We start from the raw sequence: 17,207 nt of genomic DNA on the forward strand, positions 1-17,207 counted from the left end.
GGTCAGCCACCCAAGGGAGCCATCTGGGGCTGTCGTGCACCTAAGACCCTGGCCATCAGTTGTGGCCAAGTCTAACCATGATGCGGCAGGAAAGAGTTCAGAGATCACTTTTGCCCAGACGACTTCTTTGTGTGAGATGGACCTGGTGGCCTGAAAAAATCTATGGTGAATGTTTTGGTTCCTTTGGATACCAACTGGGGAGACAGCCTTCAGCTCCCCATGTGTTATTTTTCAGTTGATGGAATCTTGATCGCCAGTAGTGTGGCCGTATTTCCCTCTTGTTCACGATGGGTCCCAGCTGTGGGCGAGACTGTAGCCTTGTTAATGGCCGTCTCTTGACTTGAGGCCTTTGAATGGTGCTTTGAATCCTGTCCAGATCAGAATCATTTGAAATCTGTGTCCAGGTGGAAATAGCCAGCAATTATTTTGATTGCCTCTGTAACAGTGTAACCCTGCCTTAGGGTTGGGAACGAACCAGAGAACATGGTGACTGAATTCATCCTGGGACAGTGCCCCCCTCTGTAGCCTGGGGAAATCAACTCCTTAATTAAAAAATTAAAATGAGGAAGAAAGAATTTTTTCTTTTTTTTTTTTAGGATAGAGAATTAGGTTGATGCGGCCAGATGTTTGCCTAGGTACTACATCTGCTGAGGCCAAGCCAGCTCAGTTTCCTGTCTTATTTTGGAATGCTGTGTTCCTGGTAACACACTGTTTTAAAACAAGAAGTTGAAATTTACTTTCTAAAATAGGGAAGTTGAAATTACCTCACATGGCCCATATCTTTGCTTTTAAGTGTTATAGTCTGAACCAGTGCACTTTCTCTTGCCACATTTCTTCCAAGGGAAAGGTGGGGAGTTTCAGTTCTGGGCCAGGGAAGCCGAACTTGCTTCACAGTTGATCAGCAGGAGATGCGACAAGCAAGGACAGGGGCGTCGGATAGCTTTCTTGCTCTTGCCCATGTTGTTTGCTTACTTCTTGCCAGTCATACCACGTTTTATTACACTTTGCCTTATTGTGCTTCTCAGATACTGCATTTTTTTTTTTTAAACAAATCTAAGGTTTGTGGCAACACTACATTGTCAGATGCTGGTTAACATTTTTTATTGCTAAAATGATTTTTAATTAAGGTACATACACTATTTGTACATAATGCTATTGCACACTTAATAGACTACACAATGTAGTGTAAACACAACTTTTTTAAAAAAGATATTTTATTTTACTTATTTGGCTGCTCCGTGTGGCCTGTGAGGTCTGAGTTCCCCAGCCAGAGGTTGAACCCATGCCTCCTGCAGTGGAAGCATGGAGTCTTAACCACTGGACCACCAGGGAAGTCCGTAAACATAACTTTTACTTGCACTGGGAAACTAAAGGATTCAGTGATTCCCTGCATTGTGATATTAACATAAGCTTTATTGCAATGGCCTGGAACTGAACTCGTGGTATCTCCCAGGCCTCCCTGTAGAGGCTTGCTTAGTTCCATGACGAAGCAGTGAAGCTCAGGGCCCAGTGGGCTGGGTCTGGGGGAGAGGCCGAAGGGTGTCAGAGGAAGGGGAGTGATGTGGCCAGAGCCAGGCTCCCCATGCCCAGCAGCTGCTCACTGTGGTCCAGACAGACTGAGGACTGGAGAGGAGAGCTGTGCCTGCATGTCTCCTGGCCTTTAGTTGGCCAGAGGATATTCAGACAAGGACCTGGAAGCAAAAAGTAGAGCCCTGACTGCCTCCAAAATGAGCCCATCCTGATGGCCACAAAGAAGACTGAGGCTGAGCTGTGGGTGTGTGGCAGGTGAGGTGAGGCCCAGTCTTCCTTGTGTCCTGAGCAGGGGTCTGCTCCAGTGGGGAGCTGGGCAGTGGCGCATAGATTTGGGGGGCGGGGTGCTGGTGTTTGAGTAGGTTCCCCCAGATTCAGTCACCAGTTTGCAGGAGGTACCAAGAGCCTCCTGTGTATGGAGCCCCACGGAGCAGAAGCCATGAGACCTGGGCCAAAAGTCTATGTGCTTCAAGCAACTCTCTCTTTTTAAAGTATAGTTGATTTGCAGTGTTGTATTAGTTTCGGGTATACAGTAAAGTGACTCAGTTATACATACATATGTATCTATTTTTAAATATTCTTTCCCTTGTAAGTTATTATGAAATATCAAATATAGTTCCCTGTGCTATAGAGCAGGTCCTTGTCTATCTGTTTTATATATATTGTTGTTCAGTCTCTCAGGTCATGTCTGACTCTTTTGTGAGCCCATGGACTGTAGCCCGCCAGGCTCCTCTGTCTATGGGAATTCCCGGGCAAGAGTCCTGGAGTGGGTTGCCATTTGTAGTGTGTATGTATGTGAATCTCAGACTCTTAATTTACCCCTCCCCTACCTTTGCCTTTTGGTAACCATAGTTTGTTTTCCATGTCTGTGGTCTGTCTCTGTTTTATATATAAGTTCATTTGTATCATGGTTTTATTTCACATGTAGGTGATATCATATGATACTTGTCTTCAGCTTACTTTGCTTAGCATCCATGTTGCTTCAAACGGCATTATGTCATTCTTTTTTATGACTAATATTCCATTGTATGTGGACCACATCTTCTTTATCCATTCATCTGCTGGTGTTCATTAGGTGGTTTTCATGTCTTGACTATTGTAAATAATGCTGCAGTGAACACTGGAGTGCCACGTATCTTTTTGAATTATAGTTTTCTCTGGATGTATGTCGAGGGGGTGGGGGTCAGGGGTCCCTAGTTGAGTAAAGCTGGACTTTGTGGTGTGATGTCGGCTGGGGAAAATACTGTATTTGTCCTTTAGGAGGGTAATCCATACTCTGAGCCTGGAGAAAGGCCATTTATTTTCTGATGGAAGATTCCTTCTCCTTATTTATTTATTTTTGCCAAGGTGAACCCTGAGTTATGACTGCTCACGCTTTGTTGCAAGCATCTTGGGGTTGTGGCAGGGCTGTGACGATGTGTTCTGTGTGTTGAGCAGGTGCTCTACGTTGGCTTGCATCAGTTCAGAGGACTGCAGGTTGGTTTTTAGGGAAACTACCGTTTCTGAGACTGTGTCTGTTTGCTGTTCTCCTGGGACTGCCTTGTGTCAGCCGAGCCCTAACATCCTACTGTTTGGGGGTCACTCGTTTATCCCTGCAGGACACAGGGTGTTGCATAGGGAGTTGATATATTGGACACTGGTGGACACTGAAGCATCCTCTGTGGTCCAGCCACATTGGGCACAGATGTTAGTTGGATACCATCCCCACGCCACCATAGCTACAGCCTCAGGCTTATGGATCACCAAGGGCAGGTTCCCTCACCTGGTAAGTGACTGTCACTGGGGATGGAGTATCCCTTTCCTTCAGTGTAAGGAGCAAAGGCACCCAGTCCATGAGAGGTTACCCTCTGAGAACAGGGCCACTTGCCATGCAGGCTACTTCCCTCTGCCATTTACTCTGAGAAGTTTCTACTTCTTCTTTATAAACAAAGTTCAGGAGGAAATAATGCAAGGCTGCATCGAGTTGGTCAGACTGGAGTTGGGAATCACCCAACAAACTCAGCAGTGATGATTTGGTTGAGATCTTAATGTTCATTCATTCATTTGTGTTTATTCATATATTCATTCCTAGTCACTCATTCATTACAGGAATGTTTACCCAAATGTTTTCTAGGCAGAGGAATATACAAAGAAGTATAATATTTGTTGCCTGGTCCAAGAAGTTTACAATCTACCCAGGGAGTTTATGTATATACAGAATTTATTAGTAGTATCTTGTGTTTTTAGAGTGTGTCATGTGGAATTTTATTAGACACATGAATTAAAATATTTTAAAAACAGTTTTCTCAGTGCTATTTATTGAATAATCTTGTGAGGCTATCTTAAACTAAACTTGCTTCTATCTGAAGTTTACTCATTTTCATGAATGTGTGGTGTTCCATTGTATATAAATATATCTCAGTTTCTGTATCTATTCCATTCAGGAAGTATTTTGGGGTTGTTTTCAGTTTGGGGCTGTTAGGATGTAGTTTAGCCTCCCTTCTGTTGCAGCTGTGATGTTGAAAATGCTCTCCTCATGGCTCCCCATGACCATTGTGAAATGTCCGAGTGTGGGTGTTTCACATTATTCTTGCCAGAAACAGTGTGAGCTTCTTGGATTAATGTCTTGGGTCTTCCTTCTACCTAGGTTAGTTTGCTCTCACATCTGGAATGGTTGTTATTTCTGTTTTTTTGTTGTTGTTTTTTTTCCTTCAGGAGTGCCTCCCATTCGAACGCTAGATCTTCATTTGATATTTTCCACAAAATGGGTCTCTTCTCAAATCATTTTTCTCTTTTTTTTGCACTTGAGTCTGTCTACCACTTCATGGATTTATTTGTTTGCAGTCATTTAAAACAATTTTTACTATTGCCTTTAGAACTTGTTTTCATTATGGTTGAAACTTTCAGTTTCATTGTAGCTTGATTTTATTTCAGTAGCTATCCTTTAACATTTTGGTCAAAGTATGATACAGAAAAGTTTGAGAGTACAGTTCAATTATTATCAAATATGAACACTCGTGCAAAAAGCCCCCAGGTTAAGGAGTGAGGTGTTACCAGCACCCTGAAGTACCTTTGAAATTTTTCCTATTATCTCTTGCTCAGTCACCTATCATTGTTTGTGTTTGTGTTTTACCCTCATCTCAAGGGGGTCACGTTATACTTGAGGTTTTCTGTCCAGCCTCTTTTCTTCCACGTTGTACTTGTGAGACTCAACCATGTTTTTGAGGGTAGCTGAAGTTCATTCATTTTCATCAATATATGGTGTTTCTTGATAGGTAAATGCCTAAGTCCACTTGTCTGTCCTATTCTCTTTTTTTGCCCATTCTGTCCTTGGCAGGTATTGTTTGTCTCCGATCTGTGGCTCCCAGGCTGTGGTCGTTGATGTTGCTGCTATAGTCTTAGGCTATGTTCTTCTCACGGCAATTTCTTCGTCTTTTACTGGAGTCATGTTTTTTTATTCTCTCCCAGCTCTTTGTCTTATTGAGAACAACTTGTACACAGGTTATCCAAGTCTCTTCTGTTTCTTGTCATAAATTATATAGAGAGATCTTTTTATAATAAAAATCTGTTTCTCTCCGAGCCTCCCAGCTGATGCTACCTTTGTTTTCCATTAGAAGATGGTTTTATATGGTCCCTTTTGCTTTTCCTGTTCTGTTTTGTGACTCATCAATGGAAGTTTTTTGTAGACCCAAGATCTGTCAGCAGACAAGGTTTATAAAGAGCCTTTAGCTTTCTCCATTCGATCTTCAGTTTATTCCAGACCTGGGATAATGTCCCCTTTTCAGCCGCAGCTGGAGAGTCCAGTTTCTAGAAGACGTTCCTCTAGTCCATGGCTGCTGGGCGGAAGTGGGTTCTTGATGGCCCTTCCTATTAAGTTGGCTCCCTTATGCCACAGAATTCTATTAGTTCCTTTATTCTTCTCTGCTTCTGGTCTCTTTCCTGTTCCCAAGCTAGTAGTCAACATTCTGGTACATTTGGGTTCTCATCACTCCCCCACAAATAATGGGGGATGAGACACACTCACCCATGGCTCCTGTTACCCTTAGAGAGTTGTGTTCCCCAAAGGAGCTTAGAAAAGAGGTGCTGCTACATAGATAACCAACAAGGACCTACTATATAGCATGGGGAGCTCTTCAATATTCTATAATAACCTAAATGGGAGAAGAATTTGAAAAGGAATAGGTACATGTATATGCATCATGGAATCACTTTGCTGTCCACCTGAAATTAACATAGCATTGTTAGTCAACTGTGCTGCAACATAAAATGAAAATTAAAAAAAAAGATGTTGCCGAGGTGGGTTTGGGTTGAGGAGTAGATTACCGTGGAGAACACATGCTGTGAAATAAAGATCTATTGCTTGATTTGCTGGTCAGTGTAGCCTCTGGGTCCCTAGCAGGGCAGATAATGGTGATGAGCCAGTGCCTTCTGTATGTGCCTCTGTGGTGGGTGGCAATTATGTTACACTAGTTTCATTGGTGTGGCAACTAGTGAAAATGTCTCCTCAGCCTCTAACATGTGTGTCCATCTCACAATAAATGTTTCTGGGGATGTGCATACATTATCCTACATACCTTTTTGGAGAATATTTTAATTTGAATTTCGGAATGGATGTATCAATCCAACTTTGTAACATGAAGTACCACTTTAGTAGTTATCTCCCTTCATTTGGACTCTTCTAGACCCACTCCAGTGTTCTTGCCTGGAGAGTCCCAGAGATGGCGGAGCCTGGTGGGCCACTGTCTATGGGGTCGCACAGAGTCGGACACGGCTGAAGCGACTTGGCAGCAGCAGCAGCAGCAGCAGACCCACTGCCTCAGCACAGTCCAGTTTCCTCAATGGCCTCCTGTTTGCCTGATGCAGTGGACACTCAGCATTTATCCCAGACTTTCTGTGGCATCTGGCAACATTGCTCACACCCTGGGTTTTGGTTTGTCACTGTCTTGGCATCCTTGCCGCTAGCTGGCTCTCCTCCTTCCTCTTTTCTACTTCTTTGTAATTTCCCTCATCTTCTGCCCACTCCTGATGCACTATTATCTCCTGGGATTGATTTTTGTTGTCTTCCCCAGGAGCAACTGTGTACCAGTCACCTCAAGATAGATATATTTGATCCATGCCTCCCTCCTGAGTTTTAGACCTGCTACTTGTAGCCCTGTATACAGTTCCTTAAATTCCAATGTCCAAAGATGAACAGATTTTCTTTTTTTCTCTTAAATTGCCCCTTCTCTGGATTTTTCCCCAGATAATTATATCCTATTATAGTAAGCCATGATGGTAATTTGGGGATCATCCTGGATCCCCTCCTTTTGTCTTACTCTACACATAGCATTGGCAAAGCCTTGCAGATTGACTTTCTTCTTCTCCAGCCATGTTGCTGTTTTCTTGGGCCAGGTCCCCCACCTCCCAGACAATTGCAGTCACCAAGAGGTGATCTTGTGCCTTATCCAGGATACCAGCCGTATATCAGTTCAGTTCCATTTCACTGGAAGAATGCATCTCAAATGCACACTTGATTAAGTTATCACATTTTCCTTCTTGTCCTACAAAAATACACACAAAGATATATACATAAAACAATAATGTATTTAATATTTCTTTATTCATTTCTAAAAATGTTTTAATCTATAGAGATTCTAGAAAGTACAGTGAATACCTGTGTACCCTTTGTCAATTGCTAACATTGCAGCATTTGCTTTCTCTCTCTTTCCATTTCTCTCTCTCACACACACAGTTTTTTCAACTCTAGAATTTTAATTTGATTCTTCTTTTATAGTTTCCATTTCTTTGCTGAGATACTCTGTTTACTGATTTAAACAATATTTTCTTTAATTCTTTGGACATATTTTCTTAAATTTATAATAGCTCTTTAAACTCTTTAGTGCTAAATCCATCATCTAGGCTCTAGGCCATGTGAGGGTTGATTTCTATTGTCTTTTTTTAGATTATGATCAAGTTTTCTTGTTTCTTTGTATGCCTGTTAATATTTGACTGTATACTGAACTTTGTAAGTGCTATGTTATAACAACTGTGTTCTGTTAGCTTTCTTTGAAGAGGGCTAATTTTTTTGGTTCTAATAGGTAGCTCAATTACTAACTGACCTCCTTAAACTTCTGTTGGTTTGATTTCTTGTTTTTATGTTAGGGTAGATCTCTGGAAATCCCAAGGTGGCTGGCTCCCAAGCCCCTCTAACTTGACAGGGACTCAGCTTCCAAACTCTTGTCTCCCTTGTGGATCTTGTCAGGGCTTGGTTTTAGGTTTTGTGCAGGTGAATCTTATGGAGACCTTCAGAATGTTTTAAGTTGTGGTCTTTCTAGTGTCTGGATGCCTGGGGTATTAATGAGATTTTTCAGACATCCCCTACAGATGCTTAAATTTTCATATCTGTCTTCCATTTTCAATCTCATAGTGGCTGCTTCCTGGTAAGTCTGGTTTAATCTCAGCTTGCACTGGGTTGCCCAGTCTTCAGCCAGTCACTCATAGGGAACCACACACAAGCTTCTGAGGCCCCCTCTGCCTAGTTTTCTTCTCTCTGTGGCCTGACCCAATAGATTCCAGCCCCTTCTGCTACCCCAACATAAGAGCTATGGTTGGGAAATTGTCCCCGGGCAGTGAGCCAGGGAGGACATGGGGCTCACCATGTGAATTTCCTCTCACCCTGCAACTGCAGTCTTGTGCTGCCTGTTGTTTATGACCTGAAAACAGTTGCTTTATATATTTTGTTCAGGTTTATGCTTGTTCACAGTGGGAGGGTTATTCTCATACTGGTTACTTTGTCACAGTAGAAGCTTATTATCAGTATTTTTTTTTTAAACCTGAACCAGTTAAAAGTAATTTTCAACCATTCTAGCATTTTACCCTTTAATGTTTCACTTCTGCTGATAATTCTGAAATGGCTGTCTGCAGCCTACAGCTGTGTTAGCTACAGCGCATCACTGTGACAAAGTGTATGAAGCCCTGTGTGGCCTGGACCCTTCCTTTTTGTCTGCTTCACCCCTACCTTGCCTTCCAGATGGCTTCCTGCTGCCTCACAATCTCTCTTGCTTCTCTGCCTTTATTTTAGTTGCTTCTTTCAAGAATGTTCTATGTACTTGGGAAACACCTAATCATTTTGTAACTTTCAACATTGTCCATTGTTATCCTCATCCTATCATCACAACTGGAGTTTACTGAGTGCTCAGTATGTGCCAGGAACTGTTCAACATGCAGGAGATGATTTAATCCATTTAACCCTCTCAGTAATTCTGTGATACAGGTGCTATTATGAACCTCATTCTTGCAGAGGTGGAAAAGGGATATGTTCAATAATAACCTTCTTCAAGGTCGCGTAACTAGCACGTGTTGAAACTGGGATGCAGACTGCCACCTGGCTTCAGAGCTCATGCTTTTCAAGTTCTGTGCTCTGAATCCTCCCGCCTGCTAAGTAAGATCCTTTGTGCCTTCCCCGCACCCTCATGTCACTATCATATATATCACTGCCACCACTGTGACACCTGGGTGAGAACTTGGCTGATTAATCAGACTTTCAGTGGGTGGAGAGATATTTTTAAAGCTCTGTGTGAGCCCAGTGTATTTCTCATGAAGAGCAGAGGTGCACTGCAGCCCAGGAAAAGGCTGGTGGTGGGCTTGAGTTCACATTGGAAGGGGTCTGCCTTCTGTGCTGTGAGCTCTGAAGAGCCCCTTTCCACCCTCACTTGTCTGGTCCATCATATATTTTCTTGTAAAGAAGACTCCTCCCACCCCCCCCTTTTTCCCCTCCTCTACTTTTGATGGTTGATTTAGAAATCCCAGAGGCACCCTACTTGCCTTTTTTGAGATCCTTCCCTCTCCAGGCTTTTCAAGTGGGGTTTTAAGAAGGCAGAAACATTACTGTCACAAGAAGAGAAGCTCTCAACTCTTATCTGAGAAGGCTGATGGCTCAAAGTTCTCTCCTCCAGAGGAGGCGATAAAACCTACACAATGAGCCACATCATCCAACAGGAGTGGGAGTGCCAGATAGACAGCTGTGCTTCTGAGCTGGGAATTAGCCTTACAACCTGGGCCTTTTATCTACCTGGCTACTTTCTCCTGGAGGCTTGACTTGCCTTGGAGCCTTGAGAGGGTAAGTCTTTTGTGGAGAGTTGTGAAGCTTTGTTAGCAGTGCCAAGGAGGGATTTCTCTGATGGTAGCTGCTTCTGAGGGCCCATTACTTAAAGGGACATTTTGCCTAAGTCTTCTTGGAGTTCCCTGCATCTGGTTCTGAAAGTGCTTTTTGATAGCTGTGGCCAAGAAGAAAACCTGAGTACTATCCCTGCCACTTTCATTTTCTTCATTGGTAATTTATATGCCGCATGCTTTCCAAAGTGATAGAGACATCATATGATAAAAGAAGAAACATAAACTGCAGAGGCTTTCGGAATAGACATAGGAAATAAAAATTCACATACCAAGAGGAAGAAAAAAATATGACAGCCCCTAAAACTAATACATTTACTGTGAGCATTAAATTTAGCTCCAAACTTCCAATTGATTGGGGCAAAAAGGTAACATACCTTATTCCAGTGACAGCCTTCAAGGATCCTATTGGAAGAATCATCTTCTCATCTATATTTTAAATAGGAGCTCCTTGAAAGTGAAAGTGATAGCCACTCAGTTGTGTCCGACTCTTTGCAACCTCATGGACTATATAGTCCATGGAATTCTCCGGGTCAGAATACTGGAGTGGGTAGCCTTTCCCTTCTCCAGGGGATCTTCCCAACCCAGGGATCAAACCCAGGTCTCCCACATTGCAGGCAGATTCTTTACCAGCTGAGCCACCAGGGAAGTCTGTAATAAAAATACCCAACATACAAGCACTTTGTATTGTTATGTCAAAGGTGTTGGTAGGTTTCAACTTTTTCTCAACCTCTAATTCCTGAAGGTTTTTTGAAACCTGTTTTCCCTAGTAACGGTGGCTTTTGATGATGGTGTTTCTCGGTGAAGGACTAGGTGCTAATCTTAGACTCCAGATGCAGAGAGAAGAGGGACGATGGTAGTTTGAAAAGTCTTTCCACCAGATGATGCCAAGTACCCGTGTTGGGACATGTTTCTCTGGTTTCCCCCTCCCCCTGCTTGAGATAGTAGGCAGAGGTGATATCTTGGTGTGAAAGTTCAAGGACCTGCACTGTGAAGCATGACCTTTGACTTGGGATATTTGTGGAACAAGATCTAACAATTCATCTCTATCATAAAATAGCCTTGATATTCTTCCTGTGGAAGCCTCTACTTTCAACAGAAATGCATCATAATAGATCTGCTAAGGTAATTAAGCTCCACAGTGCTTCCCCAGATAACTGAATAAGTTAACCTGTTGGGTAGAATTATTCAGCATTATCCATCTGGATACTGAAGAAAGTTTGCCAGAACTCATCATTCCGATGTTGGCTTCATTGATACAGAGCTGTTTCTCTTGGTGGTAATTGGCCAACAGCAGGTTCAGCTGTTTCCTGGGACTACTCAGGGATGTGATATTAGCAATATGTTCTAGCAGGAATGGCTTACTGGTTTTTCCTCCTCACAGGAGTATCCAGAGCATCTCATCCAAACACATCTACAAAACATTTGAAAGCAGGTCATGAGCTAGGACACAGCCATTTGAAATACAGATTTTGTCTATCAAGGTGGTCTTTTCTACTTTCTCTAATTCTCAAGTCAGAAGAGCACTGAATTTACATTGAGACCTATATTGTGGTGGTGGTGGTGGCAGCTTAGTCACTAAGTTAAGTCTGACTTTTTTGACCCCCTGGACTGTAGCCCACCACGCTTCTTTGTCCATGGGATTCTCCAGGCAAGAATACTGGAGTGGTTGCCATTTGCTTTTCCAGGGGATCTTCCCAATCCAGGGGTTGAACCTGCATCTCCTGCATTGCAGGCAAATTCTTTACCGCTGAGCCACTGGGAAGACCTTTATTGCTGTGTGACAAAGTACTCCCGAAGTTGCTGGTTTAGAACAACAAAACATTTTTATTTCACAGTTTCTGTGGATCAGAAATTCAGGAGTGGCACAGATGGCTAGTCTGGCCCCAAGTCTTTCAAAAGGTTGTAGTCAAGACACTTGCTGGGACTGCAGTCATCTGAAGGTTTGACTGTGACTGGGAAATCCATCCAAAGCCATTTCCAAGGCTGTTGACTGGAGGTCTCAGGACCTTCCATGAGGGCCTCCCCATAGGACTGCTTGAGTGACTTCATGACATGGGATCTGACTTTTTCTAAAATGAATGATCCTTTTATGATCTTGTCTCAGATGTCACATATTGTCACTTTTACCCCATATATTCTCTAAAAGTGAGTCACCAAATAGAGCCTATACTTAAGGTAAGTGGAATTAGGCTTTAGTTTTGAAGGGATGAATATCAAAGCATTAGCAGGTGTATTTTAAAACCACCAAAACACATACATATTAGCTTGGAGATGGTTTCTAGCTATTGAAAGCTAATGAAATGTTATATAGTGTTCTAAAATCGTACTTAGCAATTTCTTTATGCAGTGAGGAAGAGAGCACCAAAAATCTTTGCTACAAAAATAGGGATTAAAGCTGACCTGACAGAGTAGGGGCTCAGCAGTCCCACAGGTGTGGACTGTCCAAATTTTACTACTTAGCAGCTACAATAGAGTGGGTTAGCTCCTCCCCAATAGCATTTGTTCTTCAGTAGAAGAAATTTTAGCTGGACAAATGTGTGCTCAAATAAAGACTATATTTCCAAGTCTCCTTAAGAACTGGGTATGGCCATATTAGTAAGTTCTGGCCAATGACACCTAAGCTGAAGTGACATTGGGCAACTTTGCTGCACTTTGCCCTTTCTGTATCCTTTCCTCCTTCTTATTATTGGAGTGGGAATGTCATCACTTGGCACCATGAAGACAAAGGTGGCCGAGTGGTGAGCTGGAATGACCCTGGGTGCCTGAGGATAGTGAAACAGAGAGAAATTGGCTTCTGATTTGTTTTTCTCACCCACAGCCAAACCTACACCCACCAAATCAGCAACCATATGACCACAGACAATTAATCCAACCTCTAAACCTATTTTCCCATTTTAAAATTAGTGTCTTACACATAATGCTACTTTGAAGAATCTTCTCTTTACTATTTTTAAGGAGGAAGTATTGTTGAATAAGATTAGAGATAATGGATCTACAGTTTCAAAGCATGGGAATTTGTTCTTTTTCTAACATATATAGACTCTATTTCAAGTTCATCTGTTGAAATGTGAAAGGAAGAGGTTCAGCAGGGCAGAAAGAGTGGGACCAACAGGGAAGGCTGGATGGCAGAGACCCAAAATGCCTCCAGGAGAACATTAACTTCTGCTGGGTGTGTTTCATTATGAGGTCGGGGCCCAAATACACCATGTTCATCCCTGTGAGCAAACGTAGTGAATGTTTAGACAAACAGTGAGTTCTCAGAAATATTTGTTTTTAAAAATTCAGATTTCTCTCTCTCTCTCTTTTTTTTTTTTTGGCAGCACCATGGGGCATGTGGGATCCATTTTTGCTTTAGTTCCCAAAGCAGAACTCAAACCCATGCCCCTTGCAGTGGCATTGCAGAGTCTTGACTGCTAGACCACTGGGGAAGTTCCCCAGAAAAACTTGCTAAATAAGTGAATGCCATGAAATTTGTCCCAAAGTGAGCTAGTTGCTCCCGATTAATCATTCTATGAAATTAAAAGACACTTACTCCTTGAAAGGAGAATTATGACCAACCTAGACAGCATATTAAAAAGCAGAGACATCACTGTGCCAACAAAGGCCCATCTAGTCAAGACTATGGTTTTCCCAGTGGTCATGTATGGATGTGACAGCTGGACTGTAAAGACAGCTGAGTGCTGAAGAATTGATGCTTTTGAACTGTGGTGTTGGAGAAGACTCTTAAGAGTCCCTTGGACTGCAAGGAGATCCAACCAGTCCATCCTAAAGGAAATCAGTCCTGGGTGTTCATTGGAAGGACTGATGTTGAAGCTGAAACTCCAATACTTTGGCCACCTGATGCAAAGAGCTGACTCATTTGAAAAGACCCTGATGCTGGGAAAGATTGAAGGTGGGAGGAGAAGGGGACGACAGAAGATGAGATGGTTGGATGGCATCACCGACTCAATGGACATGATTTGAGTAAACTCCAGGAGTTGGTGATGGACAGGGAGGCCTGGCGTGCTGCAGTTCATGGGGTCTCAAGGAGTCAGACACGACTGAGTGACTGAACTGAACTGATTTATTCTATAGTGAGAGTATAATTGGGATGATATATCTGATAGTGAAATATGGTTGATTATACATGGCATTTAGAGTCAAATGATCTACTTCAACACTCCATGAGTTTTGGTTTTCTTGCCTGTATGTGTCAGTTGCTCAGTTGTGTCTGACTCTTTGTGACCCCATGGACTGTAACCTGCCAGACTCCTCCATCCATGGGATTCTCCAGGCAAGAATACTGGAGTGGGTTGCCATTTACTGCTCCAGGGGATCTTCCTGACCCAGGGATTGAAGCTGGGTCTCCCTCATTGCAGGCAGACTCTTTCCTGTCTGAGCCACCAGGTAAGATGTTCTCGCCTGTACAATGTGGATGACAGTATGTAGTTTAAAGGGATATTATGAGATAATATATGCAGAGTGAGTTACTATTGTATTTAGTATGTAGTAAATACCCAATAAATAGTAACAGTAATGGTATCAATAGTAGTAATTACTGCTGTTATTGTTATGATAATAATGATGATGATGGTCATTACAAGAATGACAAGACACATCCAGACAGGATTATTACTTCCACCTTGGGGCAGATTGGCTCCTTGGAGGAGAGAGTAAAACACTAACTAGTATCCTATGCAGTTGTCCTGTCAAGACAGGCTCACTTCAGGAGGTGAATGCCTCTAATTGGAAAGACCTTTCAGTGTGGAAGAATATGGACACCCCATCACAATTCTCAGTGTTTAAGCCTATAAAGATGCCTTTCCTACTCCTCTGGCTTTAACCTCAGCACTTTACCTTTCAAAGACCCTGTCCTCATTGGGATGAAGGTTAAGAGTTTGAGCTAGTGACACCAGCTTTCAAACCTTAGGTTGTCCTGAGAAATAGAATTAGATGTGGGAAAATTTTGTGAGTGACTGACAATTCAGGCCTTCCAACTCCTCATTGTCGCTTCCAAGGATCAGGAATGAACATGCTCATAAATTTCCTTTTTAAAAATATCTCACAAGACTTATTCCTTGGGTTGGAGGGGAGATGGTAATAGGAGACAGGAAGGCTGAAGTCATGGCCAGATAACCAGAACCCATTCCCTCTTGGGAGGGGACATTGTCAGCTCTTTGAATTCAACACATTGAAAAGAAGTCTTCCATTCCTTCCTCTCTGTTGGGCTAGTGATGATTTCTGGAAATGGAGGAGTCTAGCCATCGGTTTTGCTGAGTGTGACTTTCTATCCATTTCCTATTGCCTTTCCTTTGCTGGCTTTTTCTCATTCTCCTAGGTTTTCCCTAACCTCATCTGGTTAAAATTCAAGGCTATTTTTGTTTTAATGTTTCTTCTAGACTAGAAACGTCAACTTCAGTATTAATGGTTTGTTTGTAACACTAAAGTTTTATGGTGATAGTGAAAAAAAGTGTAGTTTTTTTTTCCTCCCTGTAAAGCTGCTAAAACGAATGGCCCCAGGACCTAAGTCATGCTGGCCTGAGGAATGTGCTACCATTTTCACGCTCAGGCACAGGGCTGGTTCTTAGGCTGGTGCCAGTTGGCTTTGCTGGTTATTACTCTGCTGATATCCAGTAAAATGAGCCTCAGGATACATAGCTCACCTCAACCATCTGGGCGGCAATTTAATATCTGTGTCTAGAAGCGTTATAGGAAGGATGGGTTCTAAAGTTCTTGGTCTGATGCCCCTAAGCATCTTGTAGGAGATTTTATAGAGCTCAGTCTCTCTGCCATCTGGTGCTCAGGTGGAGAGAGCTGGGGAAAGGGGAGTCATGGGGACTGAGAGTTCAGTGTTTCCTGCCCCTCCCTGGTGCTTCTTCCCAGACCACCAAGTACAGTTTTTTTAGTCACACCTACTGAGGCTGCAAAAACTTCTGAGTTTCAAGTGCATGATTGATCATAATTTGATGCTACTCAAGACCCCTTCCAAGGTGCCATCTATTTCTGGGGAAAGTGTCTTCGGCTGCTTGCTAGATTTTCTTGCTGGATTTGGATATGCACATGAAGAGATGTGCTGTTTCAAATTTTGAAACCTCAGTGACTGAGGTTAATCCACCTGGCGGACAGGTTAGGATGAACAATGAAGTTATCAAAAGCCAGGCTGAAGAATGTTCTAAGTCAGGGATTTTAAAGCTGGGGTCTGTATCTCTCCTATGCTGCTGCGAAGTCGCTTCAGTCGTGTCTGACTCACCTGTAGCTTCTGACTATTTTGTGTGTTTATACATAGTGCTTTTTTCCTGGGGAGAAGCTCTATATCTTTTGTCATGTTCTTTTTTTATTTAATAAGGTATTTTTTTTTTCATTTTATTTTTGGCTGTCCTGAGTCTTTGTTGCCGCTCATGGGCTTTCTCTAGTTGCAGTATGCGGGCTTCTTCTTGCAGTGGCTTCTCTTGTGGTGGAGCACAGGCTCTAGAGCATGAGGGCTTCAGTAGTTGTGGTACATGGACTTAGTTGCCACGCGGCATGTTGGATCTTAGTGCCCTGACCAGGGATTGAACCCGTATCCCCTGCATTGCAAGGCGGTTTCTAATCACTGGACCACTGGGCAAGTCCCTTGTCATTTTCTTGAAGGGATTCAACAAAGGGTAACACAAGTTGCTTATCTACACCTCTTGAACTGGACATTTTATACCCATTACTCCATAAAGGTTTTGTTTTGCTTTCCTTTGGGAGACTGGACAAAGTGCATCCATGCATGCTGGGGAGGTTCTTTATGAAGACTGTACTTGTGATGTGGAGAAGGGGTATGAGGGGAGTGGGTCTAGAGGCTGGAGCATCACCAGCCTCTCATAGTCAGGAGAGAAGTGGTGAGGGGTTAAGCTTAGCAAATGACAGTGAGTCAGAGAGAAGTGGGCTTGGGATGTTAAAAATACAGACACTTGGCAGTGTTTGGGCTTCCCAGGTGGCACTCGTGGTAAAGAACCCGACTGCCAGCCCAGGAGACATAAGATATGCGGGTTTGATCCCTGGATCGGGAAGATCCCCTGGAAAACGGCATGGAAACCCACTTCAGTAAATCTTGCCTGGAGAATCCCATGGACAGAGGAGGCTGGTGGGCTACAGTCCAAAGGGTTGCAAAAAGTTGGACATGACTGAAGCGACTTAGCACATACTCACAGCAGTGTTCATTTTATCCATGTTAATGTTTGCAATACCTCTTGCAGACATTGTTGTCCTCATTATACAGATGAGGGAGATTGGTGTGAAAGTGATGAAGTTATTTGCCCAAGGTCACACAAATAATAGTCAGTGGACTAGGATTTGTATTTAACTTCCTCTAATGCCAAAGCCCTAAAGGAGATCAGTCCTGGGTGTTCATTGGAAGGACTGATGCTGAAGCTGAAACTCCAATACTTGGGCCACCTGATGTGAAGAGTTGACTCATTGTAAAAGACCCTGATGCTGGGAGAGATTGGGGGCAGGAGGAGAAGGGGATGACAGAGGATGAGATGGCTGGATGGCATCACCAACTCGATGGACATGAGTTTGAGTATACTCCAGGAGTT

General features: G+C 43.0%; 1 protein-coding gene across 4 annotated transcripts in view; it reads left to right on the top strand.

The window, feature by feature from the left end:
- CALN1 (calneuron 1) overlaps positions 1-17,207 on the top strand; it is a 490,771-nt gene that overhangs the window by 126,769 nt on the left and 346,795 nt on the right. The gene's annotated exons all lie outside the window — the stretch shown is intronic.

This window comes from Cervus canadensis, chromosome 32 (assembly GCF_019320065.1).
Source record: "Cervus canadensis isolate Bull #8, Minnesota chromosome 32, ASM1932006v1, whole genome shotgun sequence".
Lineage (NCBI taxonomy): Eukaryota > Metazoa > Chordata > Mammalia > Artiodactyla > Cervidae > Cervus > Cervus canadensis.